The sequence below is a fragment of the Sus scrofa genome, chromosome X (genome assembly GCF_054392235.1).
Source record: "Sus scrofa isolate SSC_HxYL_T2T_F1_AM1 chromosome X, Sscrofa_HxYL_maternal_Yorkshire_Landrace_v2.0, whole genome shotgun sequence".
In the NCBI taxonomy this organism is placed as follows: Eukaryota; Metazoa; Chordata; class Mammalia; order Artiodactyla; family Suidae; genus Sus; species Sus scrofa.
Window position 1 is genome coordinate 105,406,548 of NC_139401.1, and position 24,834 is coordinate 105,431,381.

The 24,834-nt window shown below is 38.0% G+C and overlaps 1 protein-coding gene across 1 annotated transcript in view; it reads left to right on the forward strand.

Annotated features, from left to right (window-relative positions):
- Positions 1–24,834, forward strand: part of SLC6A14 (solute carrier family 6 member 14) — a 371,528-nt gene that overhangs the window by 18,518 nt on the left and 328,176 nt on the right. The window contains exon 3 of the mRNA XM_085006371.1: positions 13,519–13,859. The gene's annotated coding sequence lies outside the window, so the exon portion shown is untranslated. The remainder of the gene's footprint in view (positions 1–13,518; positions 13,860–24,834) is intronic.

The window sequence follows — 24,834 nt, forward strand, 5'->3', positions numbered from 1 at the left end:
GTGTGGAGGAGCTGAATAGACATTTTTCCAAAGAAGACATACAGATAGCCAACAGGCCCCTGAAAATATGTTTGTTATCACTCACCATCAAGGAAATGCGAATCAGAACCACAATGAGATACTACCTCACACTTTTCAGAATAGCTTTTATCAAAAAGACAGCAAATAGCAAGTGTTGGTGAGAATGTTAAAAAAAGGGAAACTTCATGCACTGTTGGTGGATGTAAATTGGTGCAGCCACTATGGAAAACAGTGTGGAGATTCTTCAAAAATTTAAAAACAGTATTACCATATGATCCAACAATTCTACTCCTGGATATTTGTCTGAAGAGAACAAAAACACTAACGTGAAAAGATATGTGCACCCCTATGTTCATTGTGTCATTACAATAGCCAAGTTATGGAAGCAACTTAAGTGTACTCATCAATGAATGAATGGATAAAGAATGGATAATGGAATATTACTCAGCCATGAAAAAGAATGAAATCTTGCCATTTGTGACAACATGGATGGACCTGGAGTGTATTTTGCTAAGTGAAAGACAGAAAAAAACAAATACTGTATAATTTCACTTATATGTGGAATCTAAAAAGCAAAATAAATGAACGAACATAACAAAATGGAAACAAAGTTAAAGATACAGAAAACAAACTGGTGGTTCAGAGGGATGAGGGGCTGGGAAGGAAAGAAATAGGTGAGAGACCTTAAGAGGTATAAACTCCCAGTTGCAAAATAAATGGTGTGAAATTTAACAGTGTAGGAAATAAAATCAATAACTAATATCTTTATAAGGGGACATATTGTAATTAGACATATCTTGGTGATCATTTTGAAATTTTGAATCACTATGCTGTAAAACTTCAAAACAAACTCATAGAAAAAGAGATCAGATTTGTGGTTACCAGAGTGGGGTGTGGAGGGAGGGAATATTGGATGAAGGCAGTTGGAAGGTACAAACTCCTAGTTATAAGATAAATAAGTACTAGGGATGTAATGTACAACATGATAAATATAATTAACACTGTTGTATGTTATATGTGAAAGTTGTTAAGAAAGCAAATCCTAAGAGTTCGTATCATAAGAAAAATTTTTTTCTATTTCTTTAATCTTTTATTTATATGAGATGATGGATGTTCACTAAACTTACTATGGTAGTCATTTCATGGTATATGTAAGCCCAATCTTTATGTTGTACACCTTAAACATATCATGCTGAGTGTCAAGAAAGGAGATGGAGAAAGGAATTTTTCCCACATATTATATATAGCATCCTGATAGAACCTCCCAGTGACCTGTATAAGACAATCCTGCCCAGGTTTTCAGATTGGCCTCTGTGTGGCAAACAAGTAAAACAGAGTAGAATACCTGCGAAAACCAAATTGTCATCTGAAACATAGCCCGCAAAAGTAGGCCATAACCTGAGGGCTAAGTCTAGACTGCTTGATAGGCTATAAGAGGAAAATATGATCCAAAAGCTCAGAACATAACACCTGCATGTCCAGGATACAATCATAAAGCACTTGCCATATGAAGAACCACAAAATTCTCAACCAGATGCCAACATCTGTTGAATTGTTCTCTCTATTCAAGTATCTGTTCAGATGTCATCTCGAAGCCTTCCCTAATCACCTATAATCAGTAGCACCCTGGTCATCACTCTAACCACTCAATCTGCTTTATTTTTCTCAAACCCATATAATATTATGTGTTCATTTGTTTTATGTATTTCTCCCCAATAATTTTAGTTTATTAGGGATCAGGGGATTTAGTTTGTACATATAGTATATTTTCATAAGAAACAATACATTTCCATAAGAAATAATGCATTTCCATAAGAAACAAAAAGCATAGGTACCTATGACTTTATTGATAGGCAGACATTCTTAATAGTGTTAACCTTTTCCTTGGGAGAATGGGCAAATGTTTTAGTTTTATTTGGAAAATTGCTAAAAGAAACTGCTCTATGGCATTCCAGAGGATATTGTGGAGGTCATATTTCTATGACCTTTAGTATTTCTGCTGCTCTATGGCATTCCAGAGGATATTGTGGAGGTCATATTTCTATGACCTTTAGTATTTCTGGTTATAACAAATAAATCCTCTTTTGTTCTGATTTTATTTGAGTCCTCTTTTTTTCTTTGTGAGTACGGCCAAAGATTTTCAATTTTTCTTTTAAAACTCAGCTCTGTTTCATTGATCTTTTCTATTATGATTTTAGTCTCTATTTTATTTATTTCTGCTCTGATTCTTATTTCCTTTTACTAACTTTGGGCTTCTTTTTCTAGATCTGCAAGATTTCAAGTTAGATTGTTCATTTGAGACCTTTCTTGTTTCTTTCCTTCTTTTTCTTTTTTTCTTTTTTTTTTTTTTGGTCTTTTTGTCTTTTAGGGCCACACCTGCAGCATGTGGAGGTTCCCAGGCTAGGGGTCCAATTGGAACTGTGGCCTCCAGCCTACACCAGAAGCCTCAGCAATGCAGAGTCCAAGCCTCATCTGCGACCTACAAGACAGCTCATGGCAATGCCGGATCCTTAAACCACTGAATGAGACCAGGGATCAAACCTGCATCCTCATGGATGCTAGTCAGGTTTGCTAACCTCTGAGCCATGATGCGAACTCCAGAGACCTTTCTTGTTTCTTGAGGTAGACATTTATCACTGTGAACATTCTTCTTAAAACTGCTTTTGTTGCATCCAATACTTTTTGTTATACTGTATTTCCATTTTCATTTGTCTCAAGGTGTTTTTGATTTCTCCATTGATTTCTTATTTGACCCATATGTTGTTTAATAGTATGTTGTTTAATGTCTACATATTTGTGCATTTTCCAGTTTTCTTTTCGTAATTGATTTCTAGCTTTATACCACTCTGGTCATAAGAGATGCTTAATATGATTTCAGTTTTTTAACATTTTTTTTAAGACTTGTTTTGTGGCCTAACATATGATCCAGCCTGTAGAATGTTCCATGTATGTATGAGAAAAATGTGTATTCTGTTGCTTTTGGATTGATTGTCTTTACATGTCTGTTAAGTCCATCTGGTCTAATGTGTGGTTTAAGGCCAATGTTTCCTTATTGGTTTTCTGTCTGGATGATTTATCCATTGATTAAAGTGGGGTAGTAAAATCCCATACTGTTATCATATTGATATTTCTCCTTTTAGGTATGCTAATATTTGCTTTATATATTTAGATGTTCCTATATTGGGCACATCAGCCATTATTTCTTCAAATAAGCTTTCTACTCTTTCTCCCTCTCTTTTCCTGAGACTCCAGTGATGCATAAATTTCTGTGTACAGTGTCCTATAAGTCCTATATGCTTTTTAATTTCATTTTCATTCGTCTTTTTGCTTTTCTGATTGAATAAGTTCAATTGATTTGTTTTCTAGCTCACTGATTCTCTATTCTGCTAGTTCAAGTCTGTTGTTAAAGCTCGCTATTGAATACTTCAGTATTCATTAGCTCCTAAATTTCAATTTTTTTATGTTTTCTTTTTGTTTTGTTTTGTTTTTGTCTTTTTCTAGGGCCACCCCCATGGCATAGGGAGGTTCCCGGGCTAGGGGTCCAATCAGAGCTGTAGCCAGAGCCATAGCAATGCAGGATCTGAACCGCATCTGTGACCTACACCACAACTCACAGCAACACCGGATCCTTAACCCATTGAGTGAGGCCAGGAATCAAACCCGCAACCTCATGGTTCCTAGTTGGATTCATTAACCACTGAGCCACGACGGGAACTTCCTTTTTTATGTTTTCTATCTCTTTTTTGAACTTATCATTTTATTCTTGGACTGTTTTCCTGATATAGGCATATGTTGTTTTATTGTCCTTTACTTTATTGAGCTTTGCAGATGTTACATTTTTAAAAAATTTGTGGTAACCTTGAGTTGTCAAATTATGGTTAGCATTTTTTAGCAACAAATTGTTTTTAAATTAAGGTGTATACATTTTTAGATGTAATGCTATTACACATTTAACCTCTGAGCCATGACGGGAACTCCAGAGACCTTTCTTGTTTGTTGAGGTAGACATTTATCACTGTGAACATTCCTCTTAAAACTGATTTTGTTGCATCCAATACTTTTTGTTATGTTGTATTTCCATTTTCATTTGTAGGCACTGGGAAATGTAAACATTTATAAGCAGTGGGAAACAAAACTTTGTGAGACTCACTTTATTGCAATATTTGGTTTATTGTAGTGGTATACAGCTGAACCCACAATATCTCTAAAGTACTGTTAAATTGTCTGTGTTTTCTTGTACATCCATGAGCATCTTTAAAAAAATTATTTTGAACTCTTTGTCAGGCAATTCCTGTATCTCCATTTCTTTGGGGCCAGTTTCTGGAGGTTAATAGCATTCTTTTGGTGAAGACGTGTTTCTCTGATCCTGTGTCATCCCTGTAGCCTTGTGTAGGTGCCTGTGTATTTGAAGAAGCAGTTGCCTCTTCTAGACTTTATGGACTGACTTCCATAAGTGAAGCCTTTCACCTTTGTGTGGGGTATGATGGAGCATGCTGTGACCTCTGGTCTAGTAGTGTAGGGCACCAAGTCTGTTAGCGCATAATGTCTCATTGGTACAAGATGCAGTGTTTCACATCATCAACCGCTGTGTTGTTCTTGGTGAGTGCTGTACAGTCCACAGTGGCTGCAAGGGTGGTTGTCTTCAGAAGTACCTCCAGTTCTAGTGGTCAGGGACCTTGACAGGTACTTTTAGTGGTTGGAGCCAGTGTTGTGCACACACTAAGCTGTGGGGGCCAGCTGCACATGCTGATTTAGTGGCAGGGTCCAGTTGCAGACACCCACATAGTGATAGGGGCCAGGGCAGGTGGCAAGGAACATGGCCAACTATGGGCTCACTGGCAGCTATGGAGGCCCTGGATTTTCTTGATGCTGCACACTTTCCCCTGGGTATGCACACTCAGGGGAGGCCAGTGATAGGCTTTGGGCTGGAAGTATACAGGTACACAGCTGGAAGGGCTAGCTACAGTGAGTATGGTGTGCTTTCCTGTGGCTGCACACTCGCCCTGTAGGTGTTTATGCTGCAGTGGAGGTCTGTAATGGGCATCAGGCTGGTTGCATGCAGTGCACAGCTGTAGGGGACATCCCCAGTCATGGGCAAAACAGTGGGAGTCAGCCAGGGGGTCTAGGCTGATATCGGCACTCATATAACCCCAGAGGCCTGAGCTAGCTATTGGCGCATGTACCAGGCTCTCAAAGGAGTTGGAAGGACTCAGGCAGCTAATTTCTTGTACTTGAACAGCTGGAGATTCCTGGAATGGCTACTAGTACAGCTTCCAACTCTAGCAGGGGAAATTGGGGAAGGACTCAGGTGGCTGCTGGCTGAATTTGTCTGCATCACAACTCTCTGTACCAAAATGGCTCTTGCTGTATATCTGCTAATATTAGCCCCTGTGTTTCTTCTTTGTTCCTAGCTGGCTCTATAAGTCTCAGCTTTATTGATATGGGTGGGGCAAAATAAAGTGGAACCTTCACACCTTGCTGCAAGAGACTGGAGAAGCTGGTCACTAACCCCACTCTTCCTTTCCTGGTGAAGGGAACTGTTTTTAGTTGGGAAGTTCCTTCTTGATAATAAACAATTCCAGCTTGGGGGATGGGGTGATACAATCATAATGAAGTTGTTTTCCTTCTTTACCTGTTCAATTTTTTTTTCTTACTATTTTTAAAAAATTTCCTAGGTGGACTCTGGAGGTTTTCAGAGCTGTTTTTGTTCATGCATAGGTGTCTAATCATTGATCTTTATAGGATGGAGTCTGGGTTCTCTGTCTCCATTTCGGTCTCCTCTCGTGATTTGTATGTTTAGCCATCCATACCTTCCAGAGAGAAATCCTATTATAGTACAATATTTTTTAGTGTGCTGTTGAATTTGGTTTGCTAGTATTTTGAGGATAATTTTTGCATCTGTGTTCATCAGTGTTATATAGTGTTGTTCAGTGCTACTCTTTCCCTTTTTTATATATTATCTAAGTGATCTATCCATTACAGAGAGTGGGGTATTGAAGTCTTCTACTGTTATGTGTTTATGACTATTTCTCTCCTAAGATCTTCAATGTTTGCTTTATATATTTGGGTGATTCATGTTGGGGACATATATATTTATAATTTTTATATGTTTCTGTTGATTGACCCTTTTGTCACTATATAGTGACCTTATTTTCCTCTTGTTACTGCTTTTGAAGTTAGTCTATTTTGTTTATGTAAGTATGGCCATCCCTGTTCTCTTTTGGTTATCATTTGCATGAGCTATCTTTCTCCATCCCTCTACTTTTACCTCTTTGTGTCATTAAATCTAAAGTGAGTCCGTAAGAGTGAGCACATAGTTGAGTCTTTTTAAAATCCACTCTGAAGGTATGAGCTCTACTGCTGTGGTTAGAGGGCTAGGAATGAAGACACTGTCTCTCTGTTCCCTTGGTTCCACTTCCTCTATGTGTTCCAATCCACCCACCTTTATTTATTTATTTTCTGCTCTTGGTTTTGTTTCATTTTCATAACTTGCTTCATTCAGTTTTATGGACAGCCTTATAGAACAATAGGTATCAATCTAGATATGTATTTTTTATTAAAGTTTACTTGATTTACAGTGTTGTGTCGATTTCTGCTGTATAGCATAGTGACCCAGCCATACATATATATACACATTCTTTTTCTCCTAATATCTTCCACCATGTTATATCCCAAGAGATTGGATATAGTTCCCTGCACTGTACAGTAGGACCTCATTGCTTATCCACTCTAAATGTAATAGTTTGCATCTACCAACCCCAAACTCCCAGTCCATCCCACTCCCTCCCCTTTCCCCTTGGCAATCATAAGTCTGTTCTTTATGTCTGTGAGTCTTCTTCTGTGTTGTAGATAGGTTCATTTGTGCCATATTTTAGATTCCACATGTAAGTGATATCATGTTATTTGTCTCTCTTTTTCTGACTTACTTCACTTAATATGAGACTCTTTAGTTGCCTCCATGTTGCTGCAAATGCATTACTTCATTCTTTTTTATGACTGAGTAGTATTCCATTGTATATATGTACTGCATCTTCTTAATCCATTCATCTGTCCATGGGCATTTAGGTTGTTTCCATCTCTTAGCTATTGTGAATAGTGCTGCAGTGAACATACGGGTGCATGTATCTTTTCAAAGGGGCTCCCTTATAAATGATAAGTCTTGCTACACTTTTCTCTTGCTACTTTCAAAACTCTCTCATTGTATTTTTCTTTTTACAATTTGTCAATGTAGACTTCTTTACACCTGTGTCAAGACTTTCAGACTTGATGGATCTAGGTGTCCATTTTCCTCTGTAGACTTGGGTTATTTTCAGCCCTCCTTCCTTTCTTTTCTTTTTTTTGGCCATATCTGTGGCATGCAGAAGTTCCTAGACCAGTGATCAAACCTGTACCACATCAGTGACCTGAGCCAAAGCAGTGAAAACACTGGATCCTTTAACCTCTAGGCCACTAGGGAACTCCCAACCATTATTTTTTAAAATAAGCTTTCTGACCCTTTGTTTCTCTCCACTTTCTGGTACTCCCTTAATGGATAGCTTCATACTTTTGATTGGGTCTCATAGGTCCCATATGCTTTTTTGTCTTTTTTTTTCCTTCTTTTTGTTTTTCCATCTGGCTAATTTCAAATGATCAGGATTTGATTTTAAGGATTCTTCTGTTTGATCAAGTCTGTTGTTAAAGTTCTCTATTAAAATTTTCAGTTCAATCATTATATTCTTCAACTACAGGATTTATTTTTAATTCTTTTAGTTCTTTTTTTATGATTTCTGTTTCTTTATTCAGTTTCTCATTTTGTTTTTATATTAGTCTCTTGATTTTATTTAATTACATATGCTCTCTGGTAGCTTGCTAAGCATCCTTAAAACTACTTTTTGTATTTCTCATTAGGCAATTCATAGATCTACATTTCTTTAGGTTGAGTTACTGGAGAATTATTGTGTTCCTTTGCTGGTGTCATGTTTCCTTGATTTTTGTTTTCCTCGAAGTCTTACATTGGTCATTATTAGTGTATAGATTTAAATGTTAAACTTATCCAAAAACACTCTTACAGAAACATCCAGAATAGTATTGACCAAATATCTGGGCACTCTGTGTCCCAGTGAAGTTGACACATAAAATTAACCATCACAATGTTGCAGTTGGTAATGTTAATATTTATAAGGAAGAAATTGATCACAATAATGCATATGATGGTATTTATGATGATCTTAGTAAAGATAAATTTGGTAATATTTGTTATGTCAAAGATAATGATGATGATGTTGAGACTGGAGATATTGAAGATAAGGATGGTAATAAGGGGATGTTGATGGCGATGTCGATGCTGGTGATGTTGACAATTATGGTGATGATTATGATACTAAAGTTGCTTATGAAGATTATGGTTAGAGTAAAGTTGGTAATGATAGTGATAGGTGATAATTATGGTGATCAAAATGAGATGGAAGGGATGAGAATAGTGATGGTGATTGTGGTGCTGATGATAGTTTTAATGATGTTGATGATTATGGCTATGATGAAAGTGGCAAGTATTTTTAGGGTGATGTAAGGGAAAATATAAATTAAATATAAAAGACTTGGTTTTTGTGTTGAAAATCGGGGAAGAAGAGACTTCTCTTCCTTTTTTTTTTTTTTTTTTCAGAATTTCTTTCTTTGTCCTTTTCAAATGTATGTAAATCTATTTAATTCCTGAATAAGCTGCTTGTCAGTCTCCCAACTCAGGCATGTTTTGTCAAGGTCATAGGAGCCAAATATGTAGATACAAAGAACAAAGTAGTGTTTACCAGAGTGGAAAGAGTAGAGGGGAGGGTGAAATGGGTAAAGGGGACCAACTGTATGGTGACAGATGGTAACTAATTTTTTTTGGTGAGCACATTAGTATATACAGAAGTAGAAATATAATGTGGTATACGTGAAGCTTATATAATATTATAAATCAGTATTACCTCAACAAAAATAAATTTTTAGAAAAGAAGATTAGAGCCATCCTTTAAGTATAATCATCAGGGAAGTTAGCACCTAATACTACTGTGTGCTGAAAGATGGGCCTAACTTATTATTTGACTTCCAAAAGCAAAACCTACCTAATGCAATGGGTTGTGTTTACTTAGCTATATAGGAAAGTGAGATTTCTGTCTTTATAATTCCTTTAGTGGATTGTCTTATGATGTCTCACATTTTGGTTTAGTGCTTATTCAATAATAAAATTGTTTTCTTTTTCATATACCTCCATGGAGAGGTTTTTATGGGTTGAAAGAATATTTTGTTTTAAATTATATTTACCCCAAATTTTTATTGGTGAGGATGGAATTGTCCTGCAGTTCCTCAGTTGAGTAGACCAGCTGAAGGTTGATCACCACATAATTGTCAGATAAGAAAACAAGAATTGTAAAAAATTTTCTTTCTAGCTCTCTGTTTTTTTTTTGGAATACTAGTCAGAATTACAATACTTTCCAAATGCAAGATTTTACTGTTGAATAACATGGGTAATATGAGCTTTGAAATCCAGTCAGGATCACTGTATTGTTGGAAAATATTGGAACACAGAAATGTTGCCTGCAGGTCTTTCTGTTAAAAGGATAGTATCTCCCATCACATTTTTGGATGGGTATATAATCAAATAATATTGCAGTTGCTTGAGGATGATTTTTTTTTTTTTTTCGGCCATGCCCGCAGCATGCAGAAATTCTCAGGCCAGGGATCAAACCTGTGCTATAGCAGTGGCCTGAGCCACAGCATTGACAACAGTTTATTTATCCTTTTAACTGCTAGGCCGTCAGGACACTCTAGAGGATGATTCTTTTGATTTGGATAAATTAACATGTTTTCTGGGGTTCTTAGGCCTCATCCCATACAAATGAATTAGTGGTATTTATAGGGTGAATTGTAGCCAAAGAAAACTTAAAAATCATTTTGACTTTTCAGGAACAAGATTGAGAAAATAGAAGCTGAATTGTGTGAATTAAAGGCACTTTCCCTTGGAGAAATACCTCCTCTTTTTTGCTTTTCTCATTCCCTCTGCTTCTCTACATTTCTTTATGCCTCCTTGACTCAGACTTACTCCAGAAAAAGAGGTGATAATCCTTTAAACAAGTGGTTTTCTTCATTAGTTCATTTCCCTGTGAAGGAGGATAAAGGCACAATTTCTTTAGCCAGTAATAAGTCGCCTGCTTTATTTGAAGACCCATGTTTATATGTCTCATAAATTAGCCTTGAGTCTACTTCACGTCTTATCTCTGATTACACCTCCAAGAGTCCTTCATCACCCACATTCTATGTAGGTAAGAAAGCAGACATGATAAAGGAACATGATCTGAGAATAAATAAGGACTTGGATAAATAATTTTGCACCAATATAAAGGCAACAGGATGGAGAGTAGCTTCACTTGTTACATGGAAAAAGGCAAAAAAGGAGGTATTAAGCTGATGAAACAGACCAAAAATGCCATCTAATTTACATTTTTCTTGTCAATGTGACAAAACCCAGCTCTTTCTATTTTTTTTTTAAAATATTATTCTTATTCACTTATAGTAATACAGGAGAGAATTAGTTACAGTGCCACACTGTATTGTCAGAAATCATGGAGTGATAAATATTATAGAATTCATAGGGATGAGTTTTGGACTATTCAGTCCCTTCCTACAGGGTCCTCTTCCTCCACTTTCTTCAGATGAGGTGGGCTTTCATTTCCCACTTTCCTGGGACTCTGACAGAATCTTTTGACATTTATCAGACCTGTTTTCTCCCCAGCAACTTGTAAAAATCCATACAATTATAGTGTCGCCAATCAGGCAAGCTGTTGGCTTTTGTATATTTCTGTAGCCATCTTAATTTGTTCCTCCATTCTTTTTTTTTTTTTAAGGAAAGTTAATTAAATTTTTTTGGTCCATACATGCATCATGTAGATGTTCCTGGGACAGGGATCCTCCATTCTTTTTTTAAAAGGAAAGTTAATTAATTAATTAAAATTTTTTTTGTCTGTACGTGCAGCATGTGGAAGGTATGTGTGTGTACGTATGTATGTATACATACAGACATACAGAACACATATATATGTTCTGTTTCAGATTCTTCTCCCTTATCAGCCCTTCCTGTTTGGATTAGCAACAAAGCTGATACATTTTTTATTTTTTTTACTTACTTAATGAATTTTATTACATTTATAGGTGTAAAACAATCATCACAACCAATTCCATCCCAACCCCCCAGCCTATCCCCCCACCCCCAGCCTGTCTCATTTAGAAACCATAAGCTTTTCAAAGTCTATGAGTCAGCATCTGTTCTGAAAAGAAGCTCATTGTGTCCTTTTTTTAGATTCCACATGTAAGTGATAGCATATGATGTGTTGTCTCGCTGTATGACTGACTTTACTTAGCATGATAATTTCTAGGTCCATCCATTGTTGCTGCAAATGCTGTTCTTTCTTTCCTTTTAATGGCTAATATTCCATCGTGTATATGTACTACATCTTCTTTATCCACTCCTCAGTCGATGGATATTTAGGTTGTTTCCATGTCTTGGCTATTGTATAGAGTGGTGCAATGACCACTGGAGTAGATGTATGTTTTTGAGTCATGGTGTTCTCTGGACAGATGCCCAGGAGTGGGATTGCTGGATCAAATGGTAGTTCTATTTTTACTTTTCTGAGGCATCTCCATACTGTTTTCCACAGTGGTTGCACCAATTTACATTCCCACCAACAGTGTACTAGGGTTCCCTTTTCTCCACCCCCTCTCCAGCACTTATTGTTTGTAGGCTTTTTGATGATGGTCATTCTGGCAGGTGTAAGGTGGTACCTCATCGTGGTTTTGGTTTACATTTCTCTAATGATGAGTGATGTTGAACATCTTTTCACGTGTTTTTTGGCCATCTGTATGTCTTCTTTGGAGAATTGTCTGCTTAGATCTTCTGCCCGTTCTTTGATGGGGTTGTTTGTTTTTTTGGTATGGAGCTGCAGAAGGTGTTTATAAATTTTGGAGAGGAATCCCTTGTCAGTTGATTCACTTGCAAAGATTTTCTCGCATTCTGTGGGTTGTCTTTTCATTTGTTTAGGGTTTCCTTTGCGGTGCAGAAACATTTAAGTTTAATTAGGTCCCATTTGTTTATTTTTGTTTTTATCGTCATTACTCTGGGAAGTGGATCTGAGAAATGTTGCTGCCGTTTATGTTGGAGAGTGTTTGGCCTCTGTTTTCCTCTAAGAGTTTGATAGTATCTGGTCTTATATCTAGGTCTTTCATCCATTTGGAGTTTATTTTTGTGTATGGTGTTATGGAGTGTTCTCATTTCATTCCTTTCCATGTGGCTGTCCAGTTTTCCCAGCACCACTTATTGAGGGAGCTGTCTTTTCTCCATTGTATATTCTTGTCATAGGTTAGTTGACTGTCATAGGTTAGTTGACTGTCGGTGCATGGGCTTAATTCTGGGCTTTCTATCCTGTTGTACTGATCTATATTTCTGTCTTTGTGCCAGTACCATGCGGTTTTGATGACTGTAACTTTGCAGTATGGTGTGAAGTCCGGGAGCCTGATTCCTCCAGCTCCATTTTTCTTTCTCAGGATGTCTTTGGCTATTCTGGGCCTTTTGCGCTTCCAAACAAACTTTAAAGTATGTTGTTTGAGTTCTGTGAAAAATGTCCTTGGTAATTCTGACAGGGATTGCATTGACTTTGTAGATTGCCTTGGGTAGTATAGTCGTGTTGGTAATGTTGATTCTTCCAATCCAAGAGCATGGTGTGACTTTCCATCTGTTTGTGTCATCTTTGATTTCTTTCATTGGCATCTTATAGATTTCAGAGTATAGGTCTTTTGTCTCTTTTGGTAGGTTTATTCCTAAGTATTTTATTCTTTTTGATGTGATGGGAAACGGGATTGCTTCCCTAATTTCTCTTTCTGATCCTTTGTTGTTAGTATCTAGAAATGCAGTCGGTTTCTGAGTATTAATTTTGTATCCTGTGACTTTGCCAAATCCATGGATGAGCTCTAACAGTTTTCTGGTAGAGTCTTTAGGATTCTCTAAGTATAGTATCATGTCATCTGCACGTAGTGATAGTTTTACTTCTTCCTTTCCAATTTGGATTTCTTTTATTTATTTTTCTTCTCTGATTGCTGTGGCTAGGACTTCCAAAACTATGTTGAATAGTAGTTGTGAGAGCGGACATCCTTGTCTTGTTTCTGATCTCAGTGGGAAGTGCTTCAGCTTTCCACCATTGGGAATGATGTTAGCTCTGGGTTTGTCATATGTGGCTTTCATTATGTTGAGGTAGGTTCCCTCTATGCCCACTTTCTGAAGGGTCTTTTATCAGAAATGGGTGTTGGATTTTTTCAAAGGCTTTTTTCTGCGTCTGTTGAGAGGATCATATAGTTTTTCTTCTTCAGTTTGTTAATGTGGTGTATCACACTGATTGATTTGTGGATATTGAAGAATCCTGGCAGCAAAGCTGATACATTTAAAAGCTACCCCAGACTCCCAGGTAATTCACATACCTTTCTTGCCAACAGATAGGAGTCATTTCAAGACTTTGCCCTGGAACCCAGAAATTTGCAGAAGTAATCCACAGAGTTGGCAGCCCCATAGATGGTGTTATGTACTTGATGCTGCCTAGAATTCTGCTATCAGAAGACTGTTCACTTGATGGAACAAGCACTTCAGAGTCTAGACGATGACCTAAAGTGTTAACGATGGTCAGTGGAAGATGGCTATCTACCATACCCTGCCCCCCACAAGTATGCAAGAACTAAGGACTTTGGATATCCATGAAGAGGTTTGATGATGGCTGCATTTGAAGCTTTTCCATTAAAGATGAGCTGGCAGAAATTGCAGCGGTGTACCCAGAAGATGGGTGAGTCCCCTATTAGTTTCATCAGTGATTTGTTTATGTTTTCTCAATGTTTGTTGTGCTGGAACTAAGGCCAGATCACACTCATCCTTTGACCATAACTACTTTTTGTCTTAGCTCTTTTGCTGATTCTGAAAACTCATTTTAGAGAAAATGTAATAAGGCAAGGACTGACTATTACTTAAATCTTAGCAGCAGCTACTCAATTTTTGTACACTCAAGAGAAAAATTAATAATGAAGAAATTTTGGACTTTGGTGACTGCATCTAGGATCCTGTGCTCTGGATCCTTCTTCTTCTTCTTCTTCTTTTTTTTTTTTTTTTTTGTTTGTTTGTTTTTTCAGGGCTGTACCCGTGGCATATGGAGGTTCCCAGGCTAGGGGTCTAATCGGAGCTGTTGCTGCCGGCCTACCCCAGAGCCACAGCATCAGCAGATCCAAGCTGTGTCTGTGACCTACACCACAGCTCACGCAATGCTGGATCCTTAACCCACTGAGCAAGGCCAGGGATCGAACCTGCAACCTCATGGTTCCTAGTTGGAGTCATTTCTGCTATGCTGCGGTGGGGATCCTTCTTAGCCTCACTCTATGTACCACTTCATCTGGCTGTTCCTCCGTGTTTTTCTTTTTAAAATATCCTTGGAGTTCCCATCGTGGCGCAATGGTTAACGAATCTGACTAGGAACTACGAGGTTGCGGGTTCGATACCTGGCCTTGCTCAGTGGGTTAAGGATCCGGCGTTGCTGTGAGCTGTGGTGCAGGTTGCAGACGTGGCTCCGATCCCACGTTGCTGTGGCTCTGGCGTAGGTTGGTGGCTATGGCTCCAATTAGACCCCTAGCCTAGGAATCTCCATATGCCGCGGGAGCAGCCCTGGAAAAGGCAGAAAGACAAAATAAAATAAAATAAAATAAAAATAAAAATATCCTTTACAACAAACTGATAAACATAAGAAAAAAAATGAAGAAATTTGAAAAATATTGTGTTAGTTGCTCAGTTAGAACTATTTACTAAAGAGAAAAACCCCTACTCTGTAGAACCCATGAATAGGACAAAGGAGGAAGGGAAAATAATTCTGACAGTAATTCCAGAAGTCAGGAAATTAGAAGGCAGATTATAGAAAGGTAACCTTCAGGATGAAGGAATTGCATAAATAGGGAATCAGGAAAGCCTGGAAAGCTAGCGAATAATTGCCAAATGGCTTAAAATGGGCAATGAGTAATAACGAAGATGGTGATAAACATGCAGGTGTTAGTGAAAATGATGATGATTATGGAGATGAAAATAAGGATAATAATAGTAAGTAGTAATGATGGTGATGATGGTGCTAATGGGGGTGATTATGATGAAGATGAAGATCATGCTTAGGGTGAAGACCATGACAAAGATGATGATGTCAGGATGATGGGGATGATAGTGATGAATATGATGATGATGAAGGTGAAGATGAAGTAATGATTATAGTGATGATAAGTATAAAGATAGAATGTGGTGATGATGATAATGGTGATGATGATTTTGATGACGTTGTTGATGATGATGATTGATGGTGATAATTAGAGATGATGGAGATGATACAGATTGTGATGATGACTATGCTGATAATGTAAGGATGAGGATGGTGGGTGGCTGATAAATATGAAGATGATGGTGATTAATAATGATGGTAGTAATGAAAATGGTAATTATTCAGATGATATATATGGTCATAATTCCAGTAATGATGATGATGGTCATAATGAATATGATGCTAAAGGTGGTGATGATGATGATTATGATTGTGGTGAAGATGAAAATGGTAATGGCGAAGATGACAAAAGTGACAATTATGGTGGCTTAGATGGTAAAGATGACTGTAACGGTGGATTTTTCCTTGGGCTACCATAACAAAATACTACAGACTGGATAGCTTGAACAAAAGAAACTTATTTTCTAACAATTCTGGATGCTAGAAGTCTAAGATAAAAATACCAGCTGGGTTGGTTTCTTGTGAGGACTCTCCCCTCAGCTTGCAGATGGTACCCTCTCATTGTTTCTCACATGGTATTTTCTTTGTGCACAATAGGGAAGTGTGAACTCTAGTGTCTTTTCCTCTTCTTGTAAGGACACAGGTCCAGTAGGAATAGAGCCCCACCTTTATGACATCATTTGACTTTAATTACCTCCTTAAAGGCCCTATTTTTAAATAAGTCACATTTGGGCTTACAGCTTCAACGTATACATTTGGGGGACACAATTCAGTCCATAACAGCTTGTGGCAATGATAATGAAGATGATGGTTGGGGCGATGATGATGAGAATAGCGATGGTTATGATGAAGATGATGATGTCACTGATCATGATAATGATGTTCATGATGATGATGTGAATGATGACGGTGATCTGCTACTGATGGTGATAAAGATGACTATGATTATTATGAAGATTTTTTGATTATGAAGAAGATGATGTTAATCATTGTGATGGTGATGGTAATGATGAAGATGATGGTTATGGTTATGATTATGATATTTATGGTTATGGTGATGATATTGATAACTACAGTGATAGTGGTAATGATGGCAATGGAGAAAAGGAGGGATGGATGACTTCTTGGAGCACATTGGGTTTTTAGGACAATGAAACTATTCTGTGTGATACTGTAATAGTAAATAATATTATGAATTTGTCAAAATTAGAATATACCACACGAGAGTGACCCCTAATGTAAAGTATGAATTTTAGTTAATAATAATGTGTAAATGTTGCCTAACTAATTATAAAAAATTGTTATGAATAATAGGGGTAGCTATGTGTGTGTATGTATAGGTGGGGCATTTGGGAATATGTGAGAACTTTGTACTTCCTACTCAATTTTTAGATAAGCCTTAAACTGCTGCAAAAAGGGTATTAATTTTTTAAAAAGCCGACCATCCTAAAAATGAGCCAGAAAGAAAAAGTAGATCAACAATAAACCAACTTTTCAATAGTATTCTGGATGCAAGAAAACAATGGAGCTATCATTTTTTAATATTGAGGGAGAGAACTTTGAGCCTAGACGCTATCTAGCTAAATTGTTATTTAAATGTGATGGAATAATAAAAATATTCTTTGGAATACTAGGCCTCATAGGTTTTTCTACCTAAGAACCCACATTGTAAACTTGACCAGAAGTCCTTAAATGAGAATAGAAAAAATCCAAACAGTAGTTTTAGAAGTATAGCAAGTTAAGATAATTGAATTTCTTTGATAAATTTATTTATTTACTTATTTATTTATTTATTTATTTTGTCTTTTGAGGGCTGCACCTGTGGCCTAAGGAAGTTCCCAGGCTAGGGGTTAAATCAGACCACAGCAATGCCAGAACTGAGCCGTGTCTGCGACCTACACCACAGCTCACGGCAATACTGGATCCTTAACCCACTGAGCAAGGCCAGGGATGGAACCCGCAACCTCATGGTTTCTAGTCAAGTTCATTACTGCTGAGCCACAACAGGAACTCCTGAGTTCCCTTTGCGGTGCACTGGAAACGAATCTGACTAGGATCCATGAGATTGTAGGTTCCATCCCTGGCCCTGCTCAGTGGGTTAAGGATCCAGCATTGCCATGAGCTGTAGTGTAGGTCACAGATGTGGCTTGGATCCTGCATTCCTGTGGCTGTGGTGTAGACAGGCAACTGCAGCTCCGATTCAAACCCTAGCCTGGGAATTTTCATATGCCACAGGTGTGATCCTAAAAAGCCAAAAAAAAAAAAAAAAAAAAAAAGAAAAGAAAAGAAAAAAGAAAAAAGAAAAGAAAAGAAAAGAAAAAGAAATTAAGAAAAATAAATATGTTTTGTTTTGTTTTGTTTTTGCTTTTTTTAGGGCTGCACCCACAGGATATGGAAATTCCCAGGCAAGGGGTCGAATTGGAGCTATAGCTGCCAGCCTGTGCCACAGACACAGCAATGCATTTGTAACCTACACTACAGCTCACAGCAGGGTGGGATCCTGGACTTACTGAGTGAGGACAAGGATTGAACCCAAATTTTCATGGATACTAGTCAGATTCTTTTCCACTGCGTCACAACAGGAACGCCAAAAAATCATAACTTTTAAAATAATATAGAGAGGATATCACTGTCCAATAGATAGCATTCAGTGGATGCAGGAGAAACAAAAAGAAAATCTGTATTATAATCTGATAACAGGAATTTTGTAAAAATTCACCCATCGATATAAATTCATTTAGTCCAATGTCAATAAAGTCAGATTTCCTCTTCTTTCAAACATCAGTTAACCAAACACTGAGTTGTCCAGTCCCCAAGGTTTTAATATTTTATAAGACTGTCTATGCTTAGCAGTAAAGCAATTAGTGCATATGTAATTGTTATCTTAGTTATGGCATCCATAATTTATCTGTTGTGATTTTGCTCCAAGCACAGTCATAAGGTCTGATCATAAAAACAAAGAGAGATGTATACATATGCTGTGTGTATGTGTGTTTAGTTGCTAAGGTTAAGTATGAACATTTTTACACTTGTTGAAAGAAAAAAATAGTAACTCGATAGTCTTGTGGCTACTCTCCTTTTGGTCACTAGAGGGAGATCATGATTCGCTTTTACTTGATTGAAAAGTAATTGCAACTTTTAAAAGAAACAGACCTGTTTTTTCCATCCTTCCTACTCTGAGCCACTATTTTCTTTCCAGGGAATCCCAGTCCTTCTACTTGGTCCAGAGGCTCTGGAAGTCTAGATATACTTGAGAGAATTAATCTGTGCCTGAAGCCATAATGAAAGCTAACAAAGTTTACTTTCCTTCATATGTTTATTAGTCACCAGAGATGCTAATGACTATGCTGTAGCTAGAGTCCTACTAAACTTGTAGCAATGGTAGTGCTATCTGGCTACCTGAGCTACAGGCCCCTTTCTTCTCACACAGCACCCCCCTACCCCCCAGACAAATTGTTATTGCTGTAGGGGCTTGGATTTGGTGAGGCAGCCAGTGGTGAAGGAAAGTTGCTTTTTACCAATTACTGCCCTCAAAATGCTGTTCCAGTTCAACATCTGTCAGAGTTTAATCATCTTCTAAATGCAGTGGGAAAGCAAAGACTGATTCTTTTTTTCAATTAGGATTTTATAATTGTAAAGTAATTTTTTTCTTTATTAGAGGGTATTATTTAGTTGTATAGATGTAGCTATGTCTAGAAAATAAAGAGCATAGGAAGGTCCAAAAGAAACACTCATGACCTTCAAATTAAGATTGTAAATTAAAATTCAGTTGGAGTTCCCGTCGTGGCTCAGCGGAAATGAATCTGACTGGTATCCATGAGGACACAGGTTTGATCTCTGGCCTCGCTCAGTGGGTTAACAATCTGGCATTGCTGTAAGCTGTGGTGTAGGTTGCAGTTGCGGCTCAGATCTGGTGTTGCTGTGGCTGTGGTGTAGGCTGGCAGCTGCAGCTCTGATTTGGCCCCTAGCCTGGTAACCTCCATATGCTGCTGGTGCAGCCCTAAAAAGACAGGAAAAAAAAAAGAATTCAATTAAGGGGACAGAATTTTACATGCAGAACTGGTCTGAGACTCAGGAAGTACAAGGGAGCCTTGACTTTACCAGTGAGACACTTTGGAGCACAGAAAATTTACACTTTAGCTAGACCCTGAGATATATGGAATGGAGCTGATGTTGGAGGAAAGATACACCTTCAGATGATCAAAATTATTCAGTCTGGGAAGGCAGAGGTGTGGAGGCCTGCTTTGTTTCTAACATCAGAGGGAAGGTACCAAAGAATGAACTTGTATGGGAGTGGATGTGGTATTAGAGTAAGCAGGGTATTTATTTATTGTTTGTATTGTCACACCTGCAGCATATGGAAGTTACCAGGCTAGGGGTCGAATCGGAGCTGCAGCTGCTGGGCTGTGCCACAGTAACACCATATCTAAGCCATGTCTTTGACCTACACCACAGCTTTCAGCAACACCAGATCCTTAACCCATTGAGTGAGGCCAAGGATCAAACCCACATCTTCATGGACACTATGCCGGGTCCTTAACCCCCGAGCCACAATGGGAATTCATTTATTTTTTTATTTTTTGGATAGCACTCAACTACTTTCTCTGTATCCCAAGACTTAAAAACAATCATGTTAACATAGCACCTTAAAAATATTTTTGAAAAATATCACTTTGGGGAATGTTTTTCTCTTCTTTCCTTATTCAGAACAGGCAATGACAGATAGGTGTAGTCAAAGCCAACTCTGGGCATACATTAGAATATCCTCTTATGCTTTAAAAATATAACCATTCTGGAAAACTCTTTGACAGTATATATAAAGTTGAACATACACATACACTGTAATTTTACTCCTAGATATACAGCAGTGTTTCCTAACTTTTTTTTTCATTATCATCCCCAAGAACCTTTTTAGACATTTTGTCCTTATCATGCCCATCCATCATGAAATTTTAATTCTCTAGATATAATGTGTATTGATTCATGTATTGGAGGCTTTTACAGGGCCACAAGCCACTATGTCTGACTTTTTTGCCTTCCCAGCAACCACTTTTTATCCTCTTGAGGGCACTGCTGCTTTGCTGGATAATGCCTGGGTTTAAAACCTAGAAATAAGGGCCTATGCTCATCAAAAGGCAGGTATAAATGTTCTTAACAGCTTGATTCATATTTGCCCCAAACTGTATATCAACAAATGAATGGTCAAAAGTATTATGGTATATCCATACAATTAAAATACTACACAGCAAAAAAAAAAAAAAAGAGAGAAGGAAATGGATCATTGATTCACAAAACTATGCATTTGTTTTGTGCATTTTTCTCTATGTATGTTATGAAAAATATATTGATGCCTGTCCTTCCCCTCTCCTCAACTAGACAGTTGAATCAGAGTCTCTGGGAATGAGGTCTGGGCAGTGGCAATTTTGAAAAGCTCCTCAGATAATTTTAATGTGCACATTAAATGTAGGAGACACTGAGGTGGTGGCAGAAACATGGATTTTAGAATCAGAGAATCATGATTTCAAATCTTGTCGTTTAGTAATTGTTATGTCTCTGAGACAGGTTTCTCATGTGTAAAGAAAAGGGCATAAGAATGCTATCTGTCTCATAGGGCTGTCTTGTGGATTAAATGGTATGTCAAAGTAGAAGTCTCAGAATATGGGAAGTGTTCCATAAATGCTAGTTTCCAACCTCTTTACTCCTTTCTGCTACTCTGCTACTAGGAAGAGCTTCATAACTATTATAACTATCCTGGCCCCCAGGAATCTTGCCTGAATTAGAAGTGTTCTTATACACGCATAATTGCTTAAATTATTAAATGTGGGTGTTGTGCTACAGCGCCTTCAGCCCCTTCCCAACAGATATTGTATGTGGATGGAATATCTTCAATAGTGTTATTTCTCCCTGCCCCCATTCCTTCTTATTCTCTATCTCATTAACATTCTGTTTTCTAACCTCTGTGTCATGATGAAAGCAGCTAATGAGTATCAAGCATTTAAGCTTGTCAGATATAGGTCAGATGTATTCCTCCATAGTAATTTTTCTTCTCTTGCTCCTTCAAATTAGACCAAGAAACCTCTTCCCTCTAGACTCTCCTCATGGATTCTTATTACATAGTTTTTCAGAAATTTTGGTATTATTTTGGTTTGCATTTCAGCTTCTTTTTTAAACATCACCCCCACGATCTGATAAGTTGGAACATATCTTAGTACTATTTCTACTTCTGGGAATGGGATTTCTGGCTTTTCCCAGAGCTAGAGATAATATAATTTCAGGCTTGAAATTTTCCTCAAGATCGCATATCCTAACTTCCCTATGTGGTATTTGAAATCCCATTACAATATTCCTGCTAAGTAGTTATTGAGTTTCTGCTGGAATACCTTCGGTGATAGACTGTTTTCTACCTCCCAAAAGTGGCCCACATCTTTTTTTTTTGGTCTGCTCTGACCGTTGGAAGTGATTTGATAGTCTCTGGGGACCATCTACCTCTAGGAATCTATGGTTTTATTATTCTCTGAGGCAGTGCTTCTAGATCATCTGTGAGGGCTTGTGACAGATACAGATTTGTAAGCCTCTCCCCAAATTTGTGAGGCTACTAGTCATTTGTGCTCCTCCCCATATTTATATAAGGTACAGCTGGTGACCTCACCTTTCCCTTGGATTGACCTTGATGTTTAACTGGTAAATCTTATTTGGATGTGCTTGAGAAAGGAGACTGTGGGAAAAGACAGAATATGATTTGCTCCAAACTTAAAGCCTCTAAGATGACCATGCCCTTTAATTTTTCTGGAAGTATATTTGGTAGCTATGTTCAGGGCCCAGGCCCACTTTTCTTTGCACTGGCTATACTCTTCTCCGAGTAGTTCTAGCCTCCTTCCTGGGATATTATGAAGGGTAGCATATGCTCTCAGGCCTCTCTGGAAGTTTTTGTTTTAATAATTGACTAGAGAGAAGTGCCTTTTTTGCCTCATGATTTATGCAGTTATTCAAGCACTAGAGGTTTAGCAGCACAAAATTAACTCGGGGTAACTTGTATACTATTACCTTTGGGTGCATTTATATGTTTGCTGCTCCAGATATGTATGCTGTGTGATATAACAGTCTTGGGAGCCAACATTTCTAAAGAGTTACTAATTACTCATTGATAGTTTTAAGATAGTTTAAGTTTCTTTACCCAACAAAGCATCTTATTATTGAAATAAAGTAGGGGTGGGGAGTATTTTATTTTCTGTGATTCTTGAAAGAAATACAGGATTTATGAAATATTTGTCACACTCAAATGAAGTTGGTGATCCACACTCAGGAAATAGCTTATCAGGTCCCAACCCTAATGCCAAACATGCCAGATGAAGGTAACAAATAATCTGTCAAGTAGCAGCAGGTAGAATGGAAGCCATGGCTGTATGGACCCCCTACTATTCATCTTAATTTGCCAGTTGGAAAGGCAGCAAGCCAGACCCAGTGGCTGACATGAAATAGCTCAGGACAGTTCCTCTCTTATGCCTTCCCTTGTTTGACACAGTCCAACCAACGTACAGACACAGTTCCAGGAACCAGAGCTTTGAAAAGCACATATCTCTGCTTGGGTGAACTTGGAGATCAGATGACTTGAGAGGCCACTTCAGTTACTTCTGCCTGAATAAGAGACATGTGATTTTTATTAGATGGGAAAACATAAAATGGAGGATTTTCAGAAATCATTTTTCTGTTCAGATTTAAATTTCTCACATTAATCAAATTGCTAAAAAGGGAAAGAATTCTGACAATTTAGTTAGCATTAAGATTTGAACTCTAGTTTGATCAAACCACAGAAAATCTAATTAGCAAGCTTGGTGATTTGGTTGTGGCCTAAATTTAACATGAAAAGCATTGAGCTTTAATAGGCTGCATATTTCAGCCTGAATTATCTATCTCGATCTAAATATATTCAGGAACATTTGAGAGAATATTTACAGATGCTTGTAAAAAATTGTTTCCCTATGGCTTCAATGTAATTGATTGGCTTTGTGAAGAGACTGGTGATATTTGAGAATGTTGAAGACTCATGAGGATTTATAGTATCTGAATAGAGATTAAATAAAAAGTTTTGGAAAAGAGATTTGAAAATGCACAAATAAAAATTTCATGGTTACTAGAGTGATAAATTTGATTTGTTTAAAAGGATCATTTAAAGGTATTAATATGAAGATATGTCAACAGGAAATTTTTGCTCAGATGCAACTCTTAAAATCTTAGGAGCATTAAATAATTCAGAGCAAAAGAACATCACAGTGTAGTCTAATCAAAGATTATAAAGGGGAGTCAGGTGGATAAATATACTGGCTTTAAAAAGTACTGGCAAAAATATTCGTGTGATTTATGGAAATAGTAGACATGACTGTTTTGGCAGCAGAATGACTTTTTTTTTTAAACAGAGAGCAACACCTTCTGAAAATACTTGTGTTACAGTTAGGAGCACATAAATAAGTGTAGGAAGGCAGGCCATACCCAAGGTAATGCAGAAATTATAAGCTAGAACATTTCGAAGGGTTGAGTCACTAGACTGGATATTTGTCAGTGTATGACAGGTAGGTTGTGCCTACTGTGGGCTGACGAGGTTCACCTCTGTTGCAAGAGGTGTAGTCTAGGGCCCTTTTATTTTTTAATTTTTATTTTATTTTTGCATGGGCTGAGATGTAAGCATGGGCTGGGAGATGGCTCTAGGGGTTCTCACACAGAAACGTGGGGAAAGCCACCAGCTGGTGGCCTTCTTTTCCTGCCTCCTGGACCCTGTCGCCAGAGGATGGCTGAGTACATACAGTCGGTAGCTGCCACTGCCCTATTAACTGAAGGAAACAAAAACTCAACTTTAGAGGAAGGCTGACTGTGAGTATAAGAACAGGATATGGGGACACAAATGCCCAGTTAAAATGGATAAAATATTCTGTGGACACACTAGACAAAAACAGCTGTTATGCTTGTGCACAGGGAGGCCAGAGGCCCAAGTGGTTCCCTTTCCTTTGGGATGGTCATCAGACCCACAGGGTCTTGAATGTGTGGTGGCCCTCTTCCAGGACAAAACGGCTTGAAATAACGAGTCCAGTCAGACTTTGTCACTGCTATTCCCTGAGGTCAAAAGTTTTGCGGGTCAGCCCCCGAGAACTGTTCAGCAGCCAAATGAAAATGTCAACTTCTCATGTCTAAAATGACAAGAGGCAAAGGCGACTTTTTTAGGCAACCTGACCAGGTGCAGTGAAAGCCACTCCTATATCACCCCCACAATAAATCCCAGTTCCAAGTGCCCCAGGCAGATGTCTGATGGTATTGTGGGAGTCCACTAATGGGCATCCTTCCGGAATATCAAAGTGACATCCGTACTTTGGTGCAATTGGCCCTCCCTTTCAACCTGGCACTTAGACCCCAATCTCAACTCAGCCAATTCCGAGGAAACGAGACATCACTCCCACTGGGGGTGGTGGTCCTTTGACCCCCAGGTCTATATTGACACAATAGGTGTTCCAAACAAATTTAAGAC